Source organism: Seriola dumerili, unplaced genomic scaffold (assembly GCF_002260705.1).
Source record: "Seriola dumerili isolate Sdu_G_001 unplaced genomic scaffold, Sdu_1.0 BDQW01000331.1, whole genome shotgun sequence".
NCBI classification, from domain to species: domain Eukaryota; kingdom Metazoa; phylum Chordata; class Actinopteri; order Carangiformes; family Carangidae; genus Seriola; species Seriola dumerili.
The window spans coordinates 12,989,390-13,009,758 of record NW_019174586.1 but is presented as its reverse complement, the minus strand read 5'-3'; the positions used below and the strand labels follow the sequence as shown (position 1 = coordinate 13,009,758).

The following is a 20,369-nucleotide window of genomic DNA, read 5'->3' as shown; positions in this document are numbered from 1 at the left end:
GCAGTCTTTAATGCTCAAACGATGATAAAACAACAACGGTTTTTCAGCAGAGCTGCAGAGGAAAGCTCAGGCTGTTTTCATGCTGAAGGACTCGGCAGAGAGTCTGAGCAGGAAACACTCATTAAATTACTCTGGACCTTGAACCGTCCATGCGTGCCTGCAGCGTGGGTGTGTATGTATTAGATAATAAAAGGAGGGTAGACGAAATAAACATATACACTAACCCAATATTACTGTATGTACACAGAAAAGCTCTGCAGCCTATCATTCACACACATTTGCATCCGGAGAACACTCCCACTTCTGCACAAAAACAGATTGATGTTGGCTTGTTATTAAATATTAATTACTGCTCACCGCTGTTATAATGGAGGGTTCTTTCTTTACTGCTGCTACAGAAAATGAACCAATGACTAAGAATGGAGGGTAAAATGATTTAGTGTCATCATTTTGCATATATTTATACATTTGTATGGAGTAACACCTGGAGTTAGTGTTTATTTTCAACCTGTTATTGAAAGTTATTGAATATTGGTACAAACTATTGGCCCTCTGCATAAATACGATCTATCCATCAAACCCTAAAACAACCTTCAGGTGACAGCGGACGTGTCGTAGCAGTTTCTCTTCATCTTTCTCCGTCGTGTCATAAATACACAGCAGAGCCCAGATTTAAGGCCTTGGGTCTGGGCCGGGGGCAGCTGGTCGGCCCCCCCCCCCCCCAGCGTCGGACCAGCAGGCCGCAGGATGTGTTCGCCTCTTGGTTTCCTTTCATAGCCTTGATGTCCCACTGCCCCCACTTTATTTTAATTTAGTTCAACTCCACATGAGAGCTGAGGCGTCAAGAAAACCAAAAAGCCCCAAAACCTTCCTGTGGAGTGTCGCCTCTCTGCTGACTCACCTGTATTAGTCACCGCATGAAATGAACCACAGGTTGTTTATTTCTTAGGGAATATTTTTTTTTTATATAAACAGTTGACTGTCACTTCAAATGCTTTCATTGCATCATTCCCCAAAATCTGGGGATTGTGCAGCCCAGCTCTGTGTTCGTTTCAAATGGAAGAGTGGATAAAAATACCAGTTAAAAAAGAACATCAATTAAAACAAAGATATAAATAATATAATGACAAGAATCAATTAAAAGAAACAGATTAAAAGTCAGAGATTAAGAATCTAAAATGGCCGAGAGGTGCCAACACATTCATTTCTCATGTGTTTTGTGGTGAGTTCAGGTGCAGAGAAGCCAAAAGCAGATCCTCAAAGCTCAGGACGAACTCCAGGGACATGGAGCGGGAGCCAGCCATTAGTCCTGGTGTCATGTGGTCCAGTGGACCAAACTAACACGGATGTAGAGAGAGAATATAAAAACTGCTGAAACTTCTGCATGAGTCGAGCTGCACATTTAGTTTGTTAACATCAGTTTGAAATTCACGAATCCCTCCCGGCGAGAGGGCGATTTGACATTCAGTATTCTGATCATTTTGATGTGATTTTAGGTGTAAATCTGGCATCGTACATCAGCTTACATAAATAATTAAAATAATGTGAGCTTGTTGAGGGATCATCCTGAAGCTGAGATGCAAATCAGTTGAGTCAAGCACCTGGTTTTGAGTCCGGCGTCCCGGCCTGGTGCAGTTGGATGGCCCTTGAGCGTGTCCTCCCATCGGTCTCCCTGCTGATCGCAGCTGTTATTTATTGTAGCCGAGACATTGTGAAGAGGTCGGTCAATATCCATGGATGTGATTGCCAGCGAGCATCATGGGATAATAAATCAAATATAGCTGCCTGAGGGGTCTCCTTCATCTGCCCGTCTCATTGAGTAAGCAGGAAGGTCTATCTGATTTGACTTTTAATGGTCTGATCTACATGGAGCAGCCGCATCGTTCAATTTACCGCGAGCCTATAAATCGCTGTTGTTTTGGCGTTTTGATGTGGCTTTAAAGCTCAGTGAGTAGAGAACAGCATTAAATATGTGTACTGGTTTATGCAAAGTCCAAATTATAGATCCAATCCTCTGTTGCTTTTAAGAAACTGTCAGGTCGCTACATGGTAGAGAGGGAGGACACATCTGTAATAACCTAATATTTCACCGTTGATGAATATCAGCTGCAGGAGAGTCAGACCGATGTCTATTCACCTCATGTGACGTCCTCGTGTAACTTTTCAGACAATAGGGAAAGTTGGAATAAGTGGCCTTCGACAAGAAATAGTGAAATTTAATGTCAGACTTCAGGAAATATTCAGCAACCCCTAAAAAATACACTTGTATACAGTTACACTCGATCTAGTTCTGAGAAGCATTCTACCTGCTCATGTTAAGATTTCAGGTGCACTATCCTCGTTATTCTCCATGATACCTTTGCATGAGTTCTGTTTATATTTATTCACTTTAGTCCTTATTTTAGAGCTTTTGGGAAGTAAATTATGTTGGAGCACAACCTGCCAGAAACAGTATGATCAAAAGAAGATGCATCCAAGCGAACACGTCCGACCAGCCTAAAGTTAAAGAAACCACCCACAATGTTTTAAGGAAAGGAACGACACCTGTAACTCTCACAGACACTGATGCACTTGAAGTAGTAACCAGGAGTTGTTCCCCGTAATCCACACAAGGAATCATGGGACTTGGATTAATGTGGAGATTATGTAACGCAAAGTTATGGTCATAGTTGAAACTGTTTACATAGTAAGAAAGAAACATGACATTTATGTTCATGGAGAAAAAAAAAAAAAAAATTTAATTACAAGTGTTGCTTTTAAAATTTGTAAATTTAAAAACGTAATTATTTAAAATAAAGAAATCTAACTGACGTCTGAGATTTTCCTCTTTGATTTGGAGTCCACAGAGAAGATGCTTTTTGGGAAGAGACAGCCTTTAAAAACAAGAATAACAACTGCTGCATGTTAACAGCCTCTCCATATTTATTTCCTCGTAATGTGGTTAACATGTTCAACATATAGAGGGTGTGACACTGTCAGATTTGAGCTCGCAGCTTCAATCGGCTTTCACATTGATCAATACTCTCATTCATTGAACAGCAGCTTTTCCCAAGGTGATCCTCCTCTCTTTCATCAGGAGGAGCACTCAGATGTGCTCAGGCATGCTGATCAATCCATTCACATACTAATGCTTTCAGACAAGGTGTGTGTGTGTGTGTGTGTGTGTGTGTGTGTGTGCACAGTTGCATGTGTATCAATGATGTGGCATTTGTGTGTTTATTCGTGTGTGTGTGTGCGTGTGTGTGTGTGTGTTAAGGAAGAGCAGCTGTGTGCAGATAATCAGACCCACCCGTCCATTTGCTTCAGTCAAAACGAATAAGTCTCTGAATCTGTTAAAGGGCACTTCCGCCGTTGTGGATAATTGGTGCGCTGCATTGACCGGAGGCTTCTGGATTGATTTTTGGAGTTTTATTGAGATGAGATTCTTTGATGGCCAGTCACACTCCCTCCCTCCCTCTCTCCCTCCCTCTCTCTGATTTCCTGGTAGCTGACTAAATGTGCTTTCTCTCAACACAACCAAAATGCTGAGGCTGAGAACACTGATGTGAAAGGAACTCGGCGTTCACTTCATATTTTCTATTTTCTCAACCTGTCAACACTGAGATTATTATCTTGTTGGTTCGATATGTTATATGTTCAGTTTAATAGAAATAATCTCAGACGTTTCTCTCTCAGTTCGACTGCAGGTTATTCTATGTTTAATGTCATTTGCAAAATGTCCTCAGTGCAGCTGGTAAGTAAAATGTTCCCACGACCAATAGTCATAACAGACAAAAATATTAGAATAAAACTTATGTTGACAAATATCCATCCAAATATCCTGTCCATAGGCTACAAATAAAACAAATTTGTGCCTCTGATTTCTGTCATGTCTTGATGCAACACGAATCATCAGGTGTGTTTTAATCCCTGAAAACCTCAAACATTGGTCTGAGAGATTTAAAGAGCTTCGAGCTCGTCTTTCAGTAAATTCAAGTCTCATTATTTGTGTGTGAATGCATGTGTGCAGCATCACACCATTAAAACTGAGAGAGAATATTAGTTGGTTGAATTTCATCGCCTACTTTATCTGCTTTAATAGCTATTTAGAAAATTGATTACCCTGTTCATGAGATACAGAGTACACGGAGCTCAAACCAGAACGGCCTCGTCTGAATTTCACACAGGCCTCGTGAGGCAATTACTCGTCGAAGATTTAATTGCTGTCTCCAGATTAAAATGATCGATTTTGTTGAAATGGGATCTGAGGTGAATCACCATGTTCAAAGATGCAGAGACGGAGTTCGAGGGATGGTACGAACTGAGAAAGTAAACTGCTGCTCCTCTCTGTCTCCTCTCCTGTCTGTCTGTAAGACGAGCTCCAGAAAATTAAAGTTTAAATTTTATAAACTGATTGACGTCTGCAGGATTCACTGTGAAATAATCAGTTTTTCCTTGATATATGTCTAAGCGATGGTAAATCTAACACCTGAAAGACTCCATACGGGATACGTTCTTGCAGACATCGAATATGCATCAAGTGAGGGCATTTTGGATAATTAGCCACAGGTGTGCCTCTCACTTTATATTATCTTTCTTTAAGTACAGATTCACTGGCGACATCATAAAAACCCCTGACCCTAAAGAAAACTGCAAAACTCAAAGAAATCTCAAAGGTTTTTCTATTCATTATGTTACTATAAGCAAACTCTTGTCCCTTTGAGCGTCAAAGCTATATTCTATATAACAAAATACTTTAAACTCAAAGGTCCACTTACTATCTTTCAGAGCTTTCAAACACATTTGTACTTTTTCGAGACTGTCCTCCTGGAAAAAAAACAAGCCCACAGGTCGTCTGTGCAGCAGGTTATTATGACCCATAGTTACGTTTTGTTGCTAGGCGACGTCTAGTAGTTGTAGTAATTATGACAGGAAAGTGCAGTGACATGGAATAAAAAGAGACAAAAATGACGTTTAATTTGTCTCTAAAGTCGTGCACATAAAAAACCGTGCGCATTCGCGTGATGTGAACTCACTGAACAAATCTGCGAGCGCACGGTAGAGTAGCCACGAGCGCAGAGCCGTGACGGGCGCTCGCTCGACCCTTACTACGCACTCGCTCACTCGTCAAGTTGACTTTTGAGATTTTGGAGGCGGGGCCAGTGGCTGATGTCTCCGCTCCTTTGATTGGTCACTTTCGACACCCATAAGAAAACAAAGGGGAAAAAGAAGAATACTGAGAAGGCGAAGAAGAGAGAGAGGAGGATAAATAATTGAAAACAACATTAATGTAGATGAATGTACAATTTGATTTGTAGTTGCATGTTCAGGATTTGTGGTGTAGCTACAGATTTTCACTAGTAGCCGCCATTACTGTGGCGTCGCCTCAGTGCACTTCCTCAGATTGATTATTGTGTGTTGTGACGCTGTCAACAGGTGAAATCTGATGTAAATCTATAAATCTAAATCTCTAGTGTCAAGATTAAATCTGGTTTACCTGGTGATGTAACTTTAAATTCTGTTGATGTGTCGTACAAAGCGAGTAAAGACGCGTCAGAGGTCTGACACGCGAGAAACTCCAGGGTTTCATTCTGAGTTATTATTCTGAGTTGTTTGTATGTTGTTTTTTTTTTAATGACATGATAACCTGCATATCATCATGGGTGGAGGTGGATGGAGAGCTGCAGTTGTATCGAGCAGCTTCCAGGTGTCAGTGTCCAAAACGGCGAGAGTGTGACAGAACAAGAGCTGAAGTAGAGCTTGGTGGTCGGTCTGGAAAAATGCAGGTAAAGAGGAGACGTAAAACCTTGGATAAACTGTACCGACAGCAGCGTGTGCGTGTGTGTGTGTGTGTGTGTGTGTGTGCGTGTGTGTGTGCGTGTGTGTGTTCAGCAAACCTTCCCTGGATAAATAAAAGCTACAGCTGCAGGTTCCCACCCCGACTCAGAGAGTTTATCACGGACAACAATACAAGATGTTCAGGTTCTAATTTGTGGTTTTGACCTGTGGGAATAAGCAGCGAGGACGCAGATTACTGCTTTAACTAGAAGTGCAGGAGTCAGGACTTTTCTTTCTGGAGAGGCAGTGAACTGCTGACGGCGGCAACGCTCGGCTGGCTCAACCAAATGCTCCGGATAGCGACAAGGAGGACACACACACACACACACACACACACATTAACACACACACAGGCAGAGGAAAGAGCTGTAGAGAGTAAAGAGGGAGAAAAGTGTGGACAGCAGCATCCATCTTATAGACAGCAGCAGACAAGTTTATTTCTTCCTCTCAGCATCCTGATTAAAAAACGACAACTTTTCCGAGCAGTTCATTTATTCTCTCTGAGCAACAGTTCATCCTGTTTTATTTAAAAGGGGTTCATAAGAATGAAAATTAATACAAATGATTGGATTATCAAGTATAGCCCTATAATTCAGACATGCACACATCTCTTCTGCCTGCATTAGACATGCAAATTGTTTTATTATGAGTTTATGTGTCAATTATTTTTCTTTTCTGTCCTTTTTACGATATTAGAAATTGTGAAAAATTACTTCTTTGAATTTCTTATTTTGTCCAATCAATAGCACAAAGGTCAAAATAGAAGATTTACAATGATATAACAGAGAATGTTTGGTATTTTTAGTCACATGGTTCCCAGATGTCATTGGCGCCACCATCAGTTCAAAATTAAAATTAAAAAATTAAATTTGTCCTACTTTGGTTCATGACAAAATGCTTGCATCATCCACTGTACTGTTTGCTGCTAATTAGCAAATATAATAATGCTAACATGCTAAACTAAAATGGTGAACTTTATACCTGCTAGACATAAGCATGTTAGCTTATCGGTGTTAGCATTTGGTTCAAAGCATCACCATTTGCTATCTCTACAAAGCTAACGTTAGCATTGACAGCTGTTGTTGATCTGATGTTGTGAGTTCGGCATCAAACTTTACTCCTTTACTCACCTACAGCTGTCTCCAGGAGAGGAAAGCAACCTTCTTATTCTGCTACTTTTTCTATCACTTATTTTCTTGTACTGAAGTTAGCATGCTAACCAGCTAACCATCTCATCACTTTCCGATACTGAGTCACTGTAGTGTCCAGGCTGCTCTGAAGAAGTAGTGCTGCTTTTTATAACCTCTTGTCTCGTAAACGTAACCATGGCTGAAGCTCTCAGCAAGGCTGGTAAGCAAGCAGCTGTTAATGCTAACGTTAGCTATGTAGCAATAGTAAAAACAGCTCCTTTAATGTATATCTGTTCCAGTCAGTGGTTTTAATTTAAAAGTTCTTGTATTTTAAAGTGCATCTCTTGAGTTTTCCACATGCAGAGCAGCTTGTGACAATATGACTTGATTTGTGTAAATGGTAAAATAAATGTTGTAATGTCAGCTACAGTTACTAGTATTCTCCTCTGGCTTTGTCCTGGTGAAGGTTCGTGTCTATTATAAACCAGATCCTGCAATGTCCTGATGGTTAAAACTCTGTCCTCAACAATGAGTTCATTTACTGAGGAGCACGGAATATTTTCTTCCCCACCTGGGCCCATAATATTAATTCTAGGGCTTGTTTCTTCATTAAGGAAGGTTTATTTTTGTAGTATTGTTATTCAGCTAATGGTTGCATATTGTCACTGTGATTTCTACAAACTCAACGATTAAAAAATACAATACGGCTGGAGACACACAATAAGTGAAGCTAAACTCTACAGTTTGTAAAAATATTTCTTGACAGATTACTTTTCTTATTCGCTCACCTTGACAGTTTTGGCTGTAGCTTCGTCAAACATCGGAGTTGTTGTGGCTCAGTTTTCTCTCAGTTCTGTCAGTTTCCTTGTTGAATCAGACTCTTCCTTCTCCAAAGTCGAGATGAATCAACAAGCAGTCCCGGCGTTCACCCGATGACTCCTTATCACGTTCTCTTTCATACCCGACATATAATACAAGTTGCGTACTGCGACCACTGCTCTTCTCCTTTCTCCTTTCTCCTCTTCTGCTGCTGTAATGAGGAAGAGCTGCTGCTGCAATTAATCTTATGTTTTTCAAATGAAGCGTCTAACAACAGTGATGGATCATTCAACGAAGCAGGAGCGATGGCTTGTTCACCGATGATAAACTGGACTCCTCTCTGAGACTAATGGACTAATCAGAGCTGGAACACAGCACAGCATGGAGGAGGAGGAGGAGGAGGAGGAGGAGGAGGAGGAGGAGGAGGAAACAGAACTAAAATAGTGAAAACAAATATAGAAGCAGCTTTAGTGAACCTGTCCAGGAGCAGATGCTTTGAGAAGTTAAAAAACTACAAAAGAAAATAAGTTTATAAGCAGCTACTGAGATCACATACCAACAGACCTTAACTCCATCCGCTGATGAAGACTGTGGTATGAGGTTGAAAGGTCTGAAAAAAGCTACTAAGTGGACCTTTTCTTTTCAAGCTCCTGTAATGTACTTTAATAAGTTAATGACGCAGGATTTTGTAAGAAGGTATTTAACATTTTCTGCGCTTCATACCGAAGTAACAGCCGGTTTTTCACCAGCTACTCATCTTTGGTTTATTCAAGACACAAAAACAGGCGAACTGTCTTTGAGTCTCATACTCTACCCATCCACCAGAGTCCAACAAAACACACTGAGTAAATCAGATCTTCTCCAATAAAGAGTGTTACTGGACAAAATAAACATGGGAGCAGCAGGTCAAATCTCACAGTGTTGATTTAAACACTGGTGATCTTGCAGTGTGGAAACATCATAAAGTGTCTTTCCGACAGCGCGCGAACAGATGGAACAAATACATCAGAAAAACACACACACACACACACACACAGAACTAATTCTGTATGAATAATTCACCGATGTGTTTCTGAGCGACATCTGGTCGATGCTGCTGGTGTCGATCGCCAGGGCGGAGGAAAGAAAAAACCTTTCTCACCGTCAGAGGCGGGATTAAGTTTTTCTTCTAAAGTAATTTTATTTAGAGAGAACGGTGGCTGCAGTTACACGATTTACACTTTTTCTTTCAAATGTTATCAGTGAGATTCAAGGCTCCCACAGACGTGTTTCCATGAGCAGTGAATAAAAATTATCATATACTGTTGACACATGTGTAAACGACCTCTAGAAAACTGACAGACCCTGCTCAAAGATGTTACTTCAGAAAAGATGCACCACTCTGAAACACGGCAACGTTTGTTAGTGACTAACAGTTTCAGAAAGAACGTCGTCCTGTTACACTGTATATTTACACACAACATACTACACACTACATACTACACACTACATACAAACTAATCATGTGACTTTTTCGTTTGTGGGAACATTGCAAAAGTTTGACTGTTAGACTGTTTTACTTTGAAAGAAATGAGCCGGTTATTACCGAAGTCGTCCTGTAAAGCGCATAGGTCGTCTGTGCAGCAGGTTATTATGACCCATAGTTACCTTTTGTTGCTAGGCAGCATCTAATGGCCGACGTAATTATGACAGGAGCAAAGGGAAAGTCCACGTCAGGGGGAGGTCGTGGTGGATGGACGAATATGACACAGGAGAGCGACGTTCGATTCCCACGTGAAACTGACTGAACACACCAACTGGACACACCTGTACGGGTTTAACATTAATTTTCTGTATCTATAAATATATATATATATATAGATATATATATACAGTATATATGTACTCAGTTTATTAGGTACACCTAATAAAGTGTCTACTGAATGAGTACATGTACCTAGCTAAAACTAACGCTGCCGTCCTGCAATGATGAGTTTATGCTGAAACTGTTTCAAAGGAAACTCATAGGAAAGGAAATATTTAATTTAACATAAAGTTCAAAAGTGTAAAACAACAGTCAGGACCGCAGACGTGTTCAGGTCACGTTGCAGCGATAACAAACAACAACATATAAACAGTATATACAATACTCAGAACATGCTCTTGTGAACTTAATGAAGCTGAGGCTCAGCCTGCGGACAGTCCGGACCTGAAGATCAAAACGCACACTGGACACTGACAGACCCAAATCACATTAATTAGCATTTTGTCTGGCAGGACATTTGCTATTTAAAGGCATCGTGGCTTAATGCAATTACACCCTCGTGCCTGTTTTTGTCATGAAACATCCCACAGCCGCCTCATGCGTGTCAAATCTAAAACATACAGCACAAGGTTCGCTTCACTGTTCTGCCGCTGCTTTTCCCAGGCTACTGAGTTACTGTGTGTGTGTGTGTGTGTGTGTGTGTGTGTATACTGTACTCAATGATTTGTGAGTGCAGATGAAATGAAGCAGCTTCATCCATTGCAGGAATTGTTACACAATGTTTGTTTCAGAAGATATTTTGTTTCTGTCCAAGTAAAAAAATTCAGTCAAAAATGATGAACAATAAAAGAATAAAACCCATTTTATTTAATCTATATGATGTAAGGAAGATAAAATATTTTTGCATCTGGACTTTTTTTTAATTTAAGAAGGAAACATTTCTGTTACGTCTAATAAGCAGAATTGAATGGTATTTAATTGTGTTGAATGTGGAGATAACAGTGGGCTTCGACTGAAGCCTAAAACTAAACCTACTTGGTGTCGTGTCACGTCTGAGTCGTGAGGCTGAAACTCTCCTCGGGAGTAGCTGTGGTGCGATGGCCTCTCTGGCGCTCGACAACGTTACACATGCTGATTCACTGAATAATATGGATCTAATCTTGCGCTGCATTTTATTACTGATTAGATTTTCTGAAAATGTGCTCAGCTCTGTCTCAGCTGCACGGCAGCTCGTTCCTCTGTCCTACTCTGTTAAAGAAAAGGAGAAGCAGGAAGAACAGCACTGAGAGCTGTACAGTGTTTAAGATCAGTCGGATTCCCAGTGCGTCCACCACTGCTGAAAGATACTGTGCAAACAAACATATAGATCTTTAGTTTGCAGTGGTATGTAGAGAAATCACCTCATAATTAACCATTTCTCTCCCCTAGTGCCACAAGGTTTAAGAGTCATTTGACTTTTTTAGTATTCGGTGTTGTTGCACCTTCCAGGTACTAAAAGTTGAGTAGCTTTATCAAACTGCAGCAATGAACGTCTCCAAAGTGCACAGGCAGCAGGAACCAGGAGAAGTATCCACAGTGCTAACGAGCATTGGGATGAAGGGAAGTGTCGAGGGCAACGAGTCGAGTATAGAGATTTGTTTGAGTGTTGAGTGTCGGCATCTTCTTGATGACTTTGCTACGACTGTGCACCCGCTACAGTGCTCAGGATTTGGAGCTGTGCGGCGGCTGCCACTGTTTTATACAGATTTGAGTGTTTGTATCATTGGACGGTGTCGGCAGCAGCGAGAACAACATATAACTACATGTATCAGTCACAGTTAGTCACCTGTTGAACTAAAGCAACCAAAACTTTGTTACCCAGTTCTCAGGTGGGTTTTCAACGCTGTTTAAGGTTGTAATCCTTTCATTAACATGGCTGGCAGCTAAGAGACGAGTAGGTCGGAGAAGGTGAGAGCTTTTGTCAGTATCAGACTATAGGGAATAAGGATATGACTACTTCCTGGAGGCAGTATGTAGAGTAAAGATTAGTTTGATCATTTTTTGACCAGCACTGGTCAGAAAACGTGACAGTCATGCTGGAGGTGCAGACTTTGTCCTCACAGCTCGTAACCGATCATCCGTGAGAGGAAAACAGAAACAAGACTAAGAGTTTAAGTCATGTGTCACGTGAGGTGCTTAGTCACAGTGGCGTTTTACACTAAATGCTAATGTTTGCATTCTAACGTGCTCAAAATGACAATGCTAATACGCTCATCATCTTTACTGTGGTCACCATCGTAGTTTACCCTGCAGCTTTAACATGCTAACATTTGCTAATTAGCACTGAACACAAAGTGCAGCAGAGGCTGATGGGAATGTCATTAGTCAGATATTTGGGCATAAACCACAGATGGACAGATGGAAAGTCGGGATTCAGTAGGATTCATCCTCTGGAGAATGTGATTGTCTGTGCTAAATTACACCAGATAGACATCCATAAAGCCTTAATGCTAGCATGGCTAATAAGGAGAGACGGCTTTTTTGGGAGAACTGAAGCCACGACTCGCGAGGAGATGACAAAATGTGGACTTTAACTACCGCAGCAGTAATGAGTGTAATAAAATATTAACATTTCAATATGCAGACAATGTGAAATAGTGAGAAATGGCCTCAAGATGGATCCAGAAGGAAATAACTGTGAGTGAGTGAAGAAGCAGACGGCGATAGCAGTGGCGGCGGCGGCGGCGGCGGAAGCGGCTCAGCCATTAGCAGCTTCATCATCACATTTACTCTGATCTCACACAACGGTAACATTAAGCCTTTTAATCCCGCCAATAATCAGACCTGCCTCCATATTTCATTAGCTGAGAGGTTTCTCCACAGCGGTAGTTGGGTGTGTGAGTAACCTCTCCCCGACCCCACAGGATGGATTCTGTAGGGAGGCAACAGCAGTGACGCGATCTCCATTACAAAGATTTGTGTCCTCAGTGGGCAAAAGTGGCTGCCTGGCCCCAGGAGAGTATTACTGCTGCTGCTGAGTGAAAACCTCGTATTAACAAAAATATTTAAGTCTTGGTGGTGTGATTATGAGTCCAGTAATGAGTGCACACATAGAGAACGTCTTTAACGATATTATACTCACAGGTTGTTTGAAGGAAAAAACCTGTTCTCCAACACTTTACATCTTGTTGATTGAAACCTTTTTGACCAGGAATAGTTAGATAACAAACATTACACTTAACTTTACCTTTTGGCACAAAACACAACAACTATTGGACTTTCTGGGTGCACAAATGAGAGGTCGTATATTCTCCTAAAGCGTCCACACGCTGAGATCTGTGCACTCTGTTTTATTCCCGGCTGATAGAGAATGAGAGAGCACGTCACTGTAATAGATATTCCATTAATTAACACTGATGCAAAACACAGGACCTGACACTCAAGGGTGTTAAACTCTTATGATGTGTATGGATTAGAAACACGAAAATGAAAGAATAAAAATGTATAAGACAAACGTGTTAATATATAGAATTCACTAGTACTGATATTCTACACAGGAAGTCGTGTGACAACAATTTAAACTGTGACTTTGTGAAGCTGCAGCTGATAGAAAATTTAGAAAAATATTTGTCTTTGGTTGTTTCACCACGTCCAGTAATTAATTTTAGTTATTTACAGACCTGAACAGCAGCTTCATTTTATATTCTATTATTTAGTCTCCACACTGACATCGGAACGTATACTTTAATTTCTCTTTCTCAGTATAAACACAATAATGAAAACTGTTTGAATTAGCATGAAGTATAGTATTGGGACACAGCAAAGAGTTTTTGGTTATTAAAAGAAAAATGTGAAAACTTTAATCCGCTTGTTTCTCAGTGTCTCACTCAGGACACGAGGTCGTTGTCGCTGTGTTTACTTTGGTACAGCTGATTCGGCCATGTTGTTAGCGTGACATGTCTGTGAGCGGCAGGCAGCACCTGTCCTGTGTGTTTGGTCAGTGTCTGTGTGTGTGTGTGTGTGTGTGTGTGTGTTTGTTCAGTGATAAATGAGGCTGGTAATGACACTTTAACAATGGGCGCATTAGTGTTACAGCAGGTTTCACATCAACAGCCTCCAGCTACGGCAGACTGCTCTGAAAGCCGATGACACCTGAACGCAGCACCGGCGTCTCTTTCTCTACTTTCTTTTGATCCATATTCTAAACCAGATGAAAATCTCCCGAATGAAAATCTGAACACCTCGTTGATTTAACCAAGATTTAGAAAACTAACTGGTGTGTTAACATCAACAACTACAGCTCCCATGAGGCTTTGACAGAGTGGTGTCTGTCCTGTGTGCGTGTCCGCCTGAGCCATGTTTGTTTATAATTAGAAGAGCTCACTGGCCCTAATTAGTATGAACACCACGAGGAATCTTGTTTCCTAATGACGGGTGGACTCGCTGCTTTTCTTCACGTTCAGACAGGAGACAAGTTAAAGGGAGAGTTCAAAGTTTATAGGGAATCGTGAACTGGAAGGAAACAGCTCTGTCCGAAGTTCAAAATGAAAACTACCAACAGCTTCAAAGGTCTCTAATTAACAAATTAATTATGCAGTTTCCTTTAAAAAAAAAAAAAAAAAAGGCCTTGAGAGGGTTTTAAATGAGGAGGTTCAGACTGAAAGGTGAACTATCATCGGGTCAGAAAACATGGAAACTTAAATCCTTTGATCAAAGGTTTATTTTCAATCCCTAAAGATTTGCATTTGTGAACATGAAGGAAGAAGAACACACCTGGGCTGATGAACCTGAGAGGAAACAAATTAAAGAGATCAAAGATTAAATTTAAACTTAACGCAATAAATCAAAGTAATCTCATGTGTCCTTAAAGAAATAAAGACAGATAAAGTTCTCAGAGACCAACATGGACCGAGTGTAAGAACTAAAGAGTTACATCAACGTCCTTTAGCAGAACTGCTGCCTCATGCCAAAGGGAAAAAAAGAAAAAGAATGAATGAGCGGGAGTGAAGTCTTTAAATAACCTTGGAGTGACCAGGTGAACTCAATCAGGTAAAAGAGGGAGGGGTGGTAAGGGTGAAAACAAGAGCCAATCAGTGATGAGGAAAGGAAAGGAAGTGAGGCAGGTGGAAACCGAAGAGGAAAAAAATAATAAAACCGGGATCTTTTTAAAAAGTCTTCAGTTTAATTGAGAGAACTAACTGTCTCTTGCTGCTGTGGGCGGTGAAGTTATAAACTGTTGTTACATCTTTAAAGTGGAGTTTCAGGTTAGCATCTTTTTCATCAGGTGATCCACCCGTCCACTTACATCATTGTATTATTAGGAATTATATTTATTTACTGCTGGAAAGAAGTGAAAACATACAACAGAACATGTGCCTTCTGGTTTTCCATCGTACTTTCATATTACTGTGAAAAAGATATAACATTGGAGTCTGTGTGGTATCTTAAAAATTCTTTAGTGCAACTTGTTGAACCTGAAGAAACCTGAAACAAACTGTGTTTCATTTGTTTCAGAAAAGTAAAAATGACAGTTTTAACACGCGGCTGTTGTTACTTTTTGGACGTAAAGTGCACCTGAACAGGAATATCTTCAGCTTTATTGGATTTTCAGACACATCTGGGCATTATGTCTCTTCTTTATTAATAATGACAACATTTAAGTCAGAAAAAAACACGTTAGTAAAAGTCACAAGTTTTGAGAGTAAAATCTTGATTTTTGCATCAAATAAATTAAATTAAATCCTGGTGAGACCAGATCTGACTGAGACTCCTGAAAGTCTCTGACTGTCTCTGGAGCTGTTGTGTTTATTCCTGTTGAATACTGTTTTCCTCTTTTATTTATTTATTTATTTATTTTTTTTACACCTTCACCTGCTTCACTCTGATGACGTGTTACAGGTGGACGTTTTAAAAGCAGCAGCCGTTTCTCTGGTTTTATATCGAACCATTTTCTCTGTCGCCATATGCTTTATTGCTGCTGGAGGAGCAGAGTGGAGGCTGTGAGGTAATAGTGCGCACGAGGGTGGTGGGTGGTGGAGAGACAAAGGGAACGGGAGAGAGAGAGAGAGAGAGAGAGAGAGAGCGAGCGGGGATATAGGACGGGCATCACACGGAGGTTTGGCTGCAGACTGGTCGGGATCCCTTTCGCCGCCTCGGTCGCTTCAGACGCATCAGGTCAGTAAAAAACAAACGCACCGTGCGCCAAATGATCACAGAGACCGCGGTGGAGGGGGGGGGGGGCTCGGTCATGTTTCTGTGTTGTGTGTTTCTTGGAGGAGGAGGTTTGCTTTTTTTTTTTTTTTAGCGCTGTGAAGATGAAGATGTGGAGCGCGAGGGTGCGCACAGGATTTTAGGCGTGAGCTGCCGGTGTGTGTGTGTGTGTGTGTGTGTGTGTGTGAAGGGGTGTTGCGTGTGAAGATGAAGACACGTTCATCCAGGCGGCGGGCGGTCTGCAGGCAGCAGGTATCAGTCAGCTTCACCTGGCTGGATGTAGCTTTAATGCAACATGCGGAAACAGCCTGAAGGCGCGGGAGACACGCGCTCTGTGCAGAAATCCCGCTTTTATGTTTCAGGTTTTGACACTCTCTGTAGATGACCCCCGCTCCCTCCCCTCCCCTCCTGCACGGTGTTATCTATCTGTTGAACCAGGTGAAGGCGGATCTTCTTGTCTCTTTTACCGCCATATCTCGCCTGTAGGTGCGAATGATGAGGCAGGGAGGAGGAAGAGCAGGAGGAGGAAGAGGAGGCTGCAGCTGAGAGGGGGGGGGGGGGGGGGGGTTCAGTGAAAATGAGTGATGAGGATTTTGCAGACCCCGCGCTGCTGAGTGAGGAGGGCCTGGCCGGCTCCGGTCCTCCGCAGTGCCGTCACCAGCACCGAGCAGCAGCTTCTCTGCTGGTGATGGATGGTGGAGAGTCTGAATTATTTATAGCTGCCAGTGCATTGATTAGCTTTATGTAATGCTGTGTGTGTGTGTGTGTGTGTGTGTGTGTGTGTGTGTGTGTGTGTGTGTGTGTGTGTGTGTGTGTGTGTGAAGGCAGTGTTTGGGTATGTGTGTGCATCAAGACAGTTTGAAATACAAGGTGCAAGTCTCTGCACGCTCCTGCACACGCATGTCAAAAAGCTAGTGTTTGAGATGTGGTGTATGTGTGTGTGTGTGTGTGTGTGTGTGTGTGTGTGTGAATGGGTGTGAGATGCTAGTAGCTTCTCGTAGCCAATCACACGCAGAGAGAGAACTGAGCCATTGTAAACCATAGAGCAGCTCGATTGATTCATTTAAAGGAAAATCCCTGTAGAATAACACTGGAGATGGACTTTGTGTTTTGGAGTTTGGTGTAGATTTCTTCGCCCTGTGGAGAACTGGGTGGATGTTAATACGACTTGGCTCCATGTCCAAATATTTAACAGCTTCCTGCTTCAGTTAATTAATGGTAAACGTAATGTTTTGATGAAGGAGGTCGAGAGCATTAAGAGAACATTATGAGCTACTGACTGTTTCACGTTTTGGTGAAACAACCAAATGAGATTCTGTGTTTTCTGCTCATCTAACGAATCAAATGCCTGACGAGTAACGCTTCGTCACACTGATGCAAACATCCTGTAAATCCAGTGTCGGCGTGAAACAGTCCTGCCGGCCCACTGTGACCTAAAGGCTTCAACATGCTCCATATTACACAGCTGATGGATCTTGCGTGGCGTGTGAGTGGAGAGCTCTGACATCTGCAGTGATGTTATGAAAATCACATTTTTGAATTTAGCAAATAATTCCGTTTTCACTTCAGCCGCCGAGTCTCGGATCTCAGATATCGGAGCTTTACACCTGGACATGAACGCACCAAACCAGAGAGAGTTTTAACAAGAAACCAGTTTAGTTTATTGACATTTCCCTGCAAGTCTGACCAAAAAATAATATTTTGTTTTATTTTATTCATACACGTTATCGATTATTGTCTTGAATAATGATTTATTAATGTTTTGTCTATAAAATGTCAGAGAAAAGTGAAAAATGTCTCTTATAATTCCCCCACTGCTGGTTTGATTGATTTAACCAAGTGTCCAAAAGGATATTCATTTTATTAAATGACAGACAAACATGAAAACTACATTTTTAGAAGGTGGAGCGAGAAAATACGTTTTATTTCTGCTTGAAACATGACGACAACTAAATCAATTATCAAAATAGTCGCCACTTAATTGTCGACTTTTTCCACTTTTTTGACTGATAATCAGTCATGAGTCTCTCTGACTGACAGATCTTTATTACCCATATAAACTCCTAATAATCATACAGCGCTCACAAAATCACAAAATACATGAATCACTAGCAGCTCAGTCACTAGAGAAACACAACAGTAACTATAACAACAGCATGGAAATGGTGAGAGAAACCAGAAGAGTGCTTGTTATTGTTCCTGCGGGCGGTTAGAAAACTAAAGCACGTGTAAGAGCTTCCTGTCGTTTATAATGCGACGCTGAATCTCTCGAGTCTGATGTTTGACTGACAGCGGCACAGAGGGATTCGCCCTGGTGCGTTGGCCTTCTCACTCCGTCTCCCTGCTGTTGCCATAAACAGACCCCTGTGCATGTGAAGTTGTCGCCGCACTGATACGCCATTAGCTCTCGTTAGTCATCCGGACTGCGCAGCGGCTAAACGAGCCGAGAGGAAACTCCCTGATTCGTCTCCTCGTTCCAGACCGAATGTAGTCTCTGTAGATCGGCTGCGTCCGTCGCAGCGGCATCTTGAATCCGACAGTGTGGTAGCATCTTTGTCAGACTGTTGAGTTTTACATGAACAAATTTACATTCTGTGTTCTTCTGATCTTAACTCTCTGAGACCAGATTTTAATCTTCTGAAACTAGTGCAGCGCCTGTTGGAAACGTGCCTGTCGCTAGGCGCTGATTGCTCGGCCTGCGTTGGCCCTTGTGGCCTCAGATCCACGCGCCCAAACGACGGAGTCTGAAGTCGATCAGATGACGATCAACAGTTGAGTTGAGAGTTCAGTTGAGAAAGTGAAAGGACAGACAGACGGTAAGAGCTGGACGTTTAAAGTTGGACATTTTAACATGGGAGTCTATGGGGATTGACTCGCTGCTGGAGCCAGACTCTAGTGGTCGTTAGAAGAACTGCAGCATTTAGCACTCCAGTGTCGGGTTCATGTTTCAGCCCCGGAGGTCGCTGCTTCGTCGTGACTGATGAGACCCAATCAGGCGGCGAGAGGCTGGTGTCTACGTCTCAGTTTCAGCGCGTCCAGACTACAACTCAACCCCAGACAAACTCAAACTAAAACTGGTCCAGCAGCGTTTCCAGAAGTCTCTGATTTAAAACTGTGTGGACACCAGGCGTAAACTCGTGTCAGTGTCTCAGTGTCTACATTTGTGTCATCTATATCAGTATTTTGTCTTAAGGGGACAGTTCATGAACGCAGCATTTGGGAAAGTATGAAGTGAAGTTACCAACATGAGAAGCATAAGTCGATGAGAGGCTCTAAATGTCAGCTAACACCCACCAAACAGGAACAAGCGTCTGAAGCATCTATTTACATGCTGATAATATCAAACTGTGTGTGTGTGTGTGTGAGCTGGAGTCTCACCACAGGAGCGACTGTACGTCAGAGAGAATTCATAAAAGATGCATTATTTATAACCAACTGTGCACTGAAATACCTTCAATTAGGCGGCCTGGAGCTCTTTATTCAGCATTAATCTCACAGTTTTCCCGCTGTGAGACCTCTCACTACTCTCTGACTCCATGTTTATGTGACTTACTCTAAAGGTTTAGTCTGAAGAAAGAAAACACTGTTTCAGTCGTCTTGACGACGGATTTACTGTTTTATTTATTCGACGTCTTTTAGTCTTGCTGTCGGCTCGTGGCGATATGAAAAATTTAAACCCTCATCTATTATCCAAAAATTATAACATGGGTGCAGCCAGGATATGAGGGGGGTCGCTCAGGAAATGCTAAGCCTCATGGGAAAGTGAGTCGTAGAATTGCAGACAGGCTTCAGGCTCCTGGTCCGGTGTCTCTCTGCCGGTTCTTGGTTGATTCGTTTTCACCGCTGTGGGTCACTCAGGGTCACAGAGCTGAAATACGAGAAGCTTCAGCAGAGACTCACAGATGTAAAAGATGAGACACAACGACAGGAAGAACAATTAAACAACAACATGACCGTGTGGAAGAAAAGGTGCTGCTGATTATACGACCGTCTTTCACTGTGATTATTAGCTCTAATAATAATAATAATGATGATGAACTTTATTTGTATAGCACCTTTCATGTTTTGTGAGGTCACCATGACCTTTGACCTTTGAGTCCAAATGAATATTTCTGCCAAATTATAAGAAGTTCTGAAGTTGTGTTGCTGAGATATCGTGTCCATGAGAATGGGACGGACGTGGAGAAATAATAATGTAAAAACAGATGAAACAATAACAAAACAAAAACAGAAATTCTGCTTCTTTAAGCGTTGGTATCAATAATCCAATATTATAATATATGATAATAAAACCCTGATAGCACCGTTCTGCTGCCTAATGAGCACTTTTTTCTTGTACTATTACTTCAGCACAAATTAAACACAGGCCTTTTTTTAATCGTCCACGTGACCGCAGACCTCCCGGCTGGTTTTGGTTCGATGGCATTTACCTTAGCTCCTCCCTCAGTGACTTCACCGCCACATAACCCTGAACGTCTCCTCGTGTTGTTTCCCAGTTTGACCCGGACACGCGTAAACACCCTGGTCACGGTCCTGACCTCTGAGGCTGTTACTTAACCCAGCGGTGGCGCTGTCAGAGCGGACCGATAGCATCTGGACGGAGAGTTTAATCTTGTTGAAATGTTATGCAGATAAAGCGATGCGAGCCTCGCGCTGCGCTCTGAGGAGGG

General features: G+C 41.9%; 1 protein-coding gene across 1 annotated transcript in view; it reads left to right on the top strand.

Moving 5' to 3' along the window:
* Positions 1–15,581: 15,581 nt before the first annotated feature.
* cplx2 (complexin 2) overlaps positions 15,582–20,369 on the top strand; it is a 36,047-nt gene continuing 31,259 nt past the window's right edge. The window contains exon 1 of the mRNA XM_022760051.1: positions 15,582–15,663. The gene's annotated coding sequence lies outside the window, so the exon portion shown is untranslated. The remainder of the gene's footprint in view (positions 15,664–20,369) is intronic.